Below are 5,000 nucleotides of genomic sequence, written 5' to 3' on the forward strand. Positions count from 1 at the left end.
ATTAATATAAATCATTCGAGCTACAAATGTCCTTTAATATCTAATTCGCTCTACCTCGGAATTGAGGTTCGATCCCATGGGTACGAAATTATTATCAACTAAAATTCCCCATCGGTACATATATGAAAAATATATCAATTCCGAGGTAGAGCGAATTAGATATTAAAGGACATTTGTAGCTCGAATGATATATATATATATATATATATATATATATATATATATATATATATATATATATATATATGCATATAGTATATATGCATATACATATATATATATATATATATATATATATATATATACATATAAATATATTATATATATACATATATATCTATATATATATATATATATATATATATATATTTACGTATATATATATATATATATATATATATATATATGTATAATATATATATATATATATATATATATATAATATATATATATATATATATCTATATAGATATATATATATATATATATATATATATATATATATATATATATATATATATATACATATATATATATATCTATATCTTTTATATATTTAGTTATATATATATATAGTATATGTTATATATATATTATATATATATATATATATTATATATATATATATATATAGCAGGTGAAAATGGGCAAAACAGCTCAATAAATGGGTTGCTTTATTGGTGCCAACGTTTCAAGACTATTGTCTCATTTTTAAGGCTATAAAAAACAAAAATACATAAATTACAAACTTGTCCAGCAAGATTAACGAAAATTGTTACATACAAATAAGCACGAGAAAAAAATAAATATATGTATATAGAAATTTTTTAAATAAAAATCAAATAACTAAAACACACAATGTATTAAACACTAAGTAAAAATTGTTAAGAAAAAAAAAATATATATATATATAAAACAAACCTTACAACCCGAGGTTCGGTTGCTGAAAGGCCTGCCAGAGCGAGGAGGAGTCGAGATAACCAAGGAAAGAAGATAAGGGTGGGCGGTCTAAGCAATGTACAATGGAACTGCTGTAGTGTGTTGTTATTCAATGTTGGAACGAGGTGCTTAATGGCCAAGGATTCGAGTATAGGGAGTTGGTTTTCATTAGGGCTGGATAAAATTATCTGAAAATCATCGTAGTTGATTCTGCATTTGCATATTTGTGCATGTTTTCTTATGTTTGAAAGCTCTGGACTAGAAAGCTTCATCCCTGTGCGGTAACTAATGCCTATGTGTGAGTCACATCGTACTTTGAGCAGTCGGCGAGTGCTTCCAACGTAAGTCTGTTCGTTGCACGAACAGCAAGTATACAAGTAAACTAGGCCAGACCGCATCAAAGTAGGCAATTTTTCTTTGTGTCGAAAGAATCCGCCTATGGTTTTTGGATTCCTTATGATGAATTTCACATCAACTGCTGGGAAATGTTTGTTCATTATCTTCCTCAAATGCGGTATAAATGAGGTATCGTAAGTGTATGGAAAGCTAACATAATATTTTAATTTAGAAGCTAGATGTACAGGAGCTGGTGGGTGGAAGATTTTCTGTAGGGCTTTTCTGACATAACTAGAGAACAGGGCAGTTGGGTAACAATTGGTCCTAAAGAATTCCTGCAAGAAATTAATTTCATTATAAAACAAGCTCCAGTTTGAAGTAAAGGCTATAGCTCTGTGAATTAGGGTTGATATTAAGCTTAAAATAAAGAGAACAAGAACTATAAAAATTTTGCCCCAAACCTGTAAATGTGGCCTTACGAAAAATTCCCGTTCTGAAACCATCATTCTCTCGTATGACCAAGGCATCGATAAAATGCAATCTATTATCATTCTCTTTCTCAAATGTAAATTTTATATTAGTGTGTGTGATGCGTTTGCATATCTCAAGAAAAGGTCGCAATGATGATGGTCCCTAAAAAGTAGGAATGTGTCGTCCACATATCTACGGTAAAATAGCGGCTTAAAAAGAGGCAGGACAATTGTCCAGTAGTTGCTTTTCAAACTTGAACATAAAAATATCTGCAAAGGTGCAGCTCAATGGGTTGCCCATGCCGACGCCATCTACCTGAACTTAAACTTCATCGTTAAAAACGAAGGCTGTGTCCCGCACAGCCAATTCTAAAAGCTTCTTAAAGTCAACTTTGCTAAAACCTTGGAAAACATCATCGTCATTCACAAAAATGGTTTTTAGTATAAAGTCAATGGTTTCATCAACGGGAACATTTGTAAAAAGCGATTCAACGTCAAAGCTGGCCATGACGAGGTCAGAGTCTTGGCTGAGTATACTCTGTTTGAATTCTTAAGAGTTGTTTAGTTTGTATTTGTTGTTAAAGCATTGGTCTAACAAAGAAACCAGGAAATTTGGCTATTTTATAATTTGGCGTTGTATAGGAGGAGAGGGATGGTCTCATAGGGATATTGTTCTTATGCACCTTAGGCAATCCGTACATAATACAAAAAGACGAACCAGTAACAAAGAGCTCTTCATAGGTAGTTTGACTTATTGCTTTCCTGTCTTTGAGCGATCTTAAAAATCTATTGATTCTATCTTCGTTTTTGAAGATTATTTTGTATTCTTTTTGGCCTATTTTATGGAATTTGTTGCTATCGGACAAGATATCTTGCATTTTGTTAATATAATCATTTTTATTTAAAATAACAATGCCTTTACCTTTATCGGGTTTAGATAAGACAAGGTCTTCTCTTTTGGCACCAATAAAGCAACCCATGTATTAAGCGGTTTTGCCTTTTCACCTGCTACATGATGGGGACTAGCCTCGACTTCTTATTGGATGATATATATATATATATATATATATATATATATATATATATATTATATATTATATATATATATTAGATATGTATATATATATATTAAATATATATATATATATATATATATATATATATATATATATATATATATAAACATATATACACCCTATATATATATATACATATATATATATATATATATATATATATATATATATATGTAATATATATATATATTATTAGGGGAAACCATAGGGAAAGGCATCGTACTCAGTACATTATTTTGTTCCGACGTTTTCATCACCTCATAGTCGCATTCTCAATATTATATTCTAAAGATAACACACGAACATTAAAACTATGCACTGCATAATTCATAAAAATTACCAGATATTTAAAAATTCGGTATTATTGTACAGTTTCAACCATTATGGGAAATCTATGATATTGATTAATTTTTCCGAGTAAAGAGCACGTGATAACAAAACACGTCTTCTCAATACATTATTGTCGCTAATGCATACTTACAGTGAAAAAAAAAATATTAAGTTTTTACCTCGATTTTTTTTTTCCTAAGTCGGGAGAGGTGTTTCATCTACGGTAATGTTTACTTTTAATGAGCCCTCTAACTTACTTTCTTACGCAAACAAAAGCAGTTCCAGTTAACTCATTATGGCTGGAGAGGTGTTTGTGACATCGTTATGACGTCATGGGTTTCATAACCAATTACGAACGACTTTAGTCGAAAACTAAGTTTCACTAGCATTTCAGCGGAGTAATAAAGTTACCTGTCTATTGTCCACTGGTATCCGTTGTTTGACTGAATACTCGAATAATGAAGCAAAAACGGCATTTTGTCTTCCTGTACCTATGGCAGAGGCAGTGGCTGGCCCATTCTGGCATTGTTTGCAGTGCAATGTGGTCGTCGGGTACCTGGCCACTTCCTACTTTAAGTTGCATTTCAGGGAACCTTGCAAACGCTTCACGTTTTCTCAAAGCAGCAGCACATCTTTATCAACCAAACAGTTTAAGGTAAGCTTCATAAAAATTTATAGAGTATATTATAATGGTGGCAGTATAACGATGTATACAGCAGTACCATCACTTTGGATTTGGTTTGATGGATGTTAGGTAGTGGCCTTAAGGGGGGGTCGCAGGGGGGGCGGAGCCCCCCCCCCCCTCCCCCCCCCCCACTAGGCCTAGGTAGGGGTACAGGGCCCTAGGTAAGGTTAGGTGGTTGTATTAGTTCGGTATTGCCCCGAAAATCACTCTGGCCTTAAGGGGGGGGGTCGCGCAGGGGGCGGAGCCCCCCCGCTAGGCCTAGGTAGGGGTACAGGGCCCTAGGTAAGGTTAGGTGGTTGTATTAGGTTCGGTTGGTAGTGCCCCGAAAATCACTTTTCTCCTCCTCCCCCCACCCCACCCAAAAACCCCGCTTCCCACTGGGATCCCCCATAATTGAAGTAGTAGGTTTATGGTTAGATTTTGTGTGTAAGAGTAACGGTTTCTTTTTTATTCATTTCCTCGTGTTTCTATGTGATGTGCAACACCAATCTGGTCGTTTTTTGCCGTTTTTCGTTGTTTATACTTGAAAAACGGGTGCGTCCTTCTCCTGAACTTTTTTACCTTTTTCTGGAAAAACTCGTTTTTTTTTAACTCCAATTACATAATAAATCTCTAAATCGGATGGTTTGCAGTCAAAATAAATGTTAAATCCGTTGGAACTACATTATTTCTGATGCAACAAATATATTTTTATTCCAGTTTTCCCATAATGGTTGAAACTGTAATTTTAACCAAAATATCAATGAACATCAACATCAGAATGTAAAACATTTTAAAAATTTATGAATATCTTAAAACAGAAAAACTTACTGAGCGCTGAAATTATGTACAGTACAGTTACATCAAAATTATTTAATAACTACAGAAAAAGCATTAAAAAATTATGATATGGGTGTAAAAAAATTAAAAATAATTAAATAACACTAAAACAGTAAGGCTATTCTGTACCTTATCCTCGCAAAGGACAGGCTGTGACTGAGAGAATTTTTAGAAAATATAAACAAGCACTCTAGGCGATGAACAGCTGAACAGAGGAGGATTGCGCATTTAAGGACGGAACTATCTTTTTTATCATAATGGATTTCAAGGTTGGTTTAGGTCGTTTTCGTTTTGTGTTTTGGCCTATAACTTTTAAACTTTTCTAAAAGGTTATTGTCAAACAGG

The 5,000-nt window shown here is 32.9% G+C and overlaps 2 protein-coding genes across 2 annotated transcripts in view; one reads left to right on the forward strand and one right to left on the reverse strand.

Annotated features, from left to right (window-relative positions):
• Positions 1-5,000, forward strand: part of LOC135209793 (uncharacterized) — a 128,333-nt gene that overhangs the window by 51,390 nt on the left and 71,943 nt on the right. The window lies entirely within an intron of this gene.
• LOC135209480 (uncharacterized) overlaps positions 1-5,000 on the reverse strand; it is a 42,106-nt gene that overhangs the window by 5,308 nt on the left and 31,798 nt on the right. The window lies entirely within an intron of this gene.

The sequence above is a fragment of the Macrobrachium nipponense genome, chromosome 38 (genome assembly GCF_015104395.2).
Source record: "Macrobrachium nipponense isolate FS-2020 chromosome 38, ASM1510439v2, whole genome shotgun sequence".
Lineage (NCBI taxonomy): Eukaryota > Metazoa > Arthropoda > Malacostraca > Decapoda > Palaemonidae > Macrobrachium > Macrobrachium nipponense.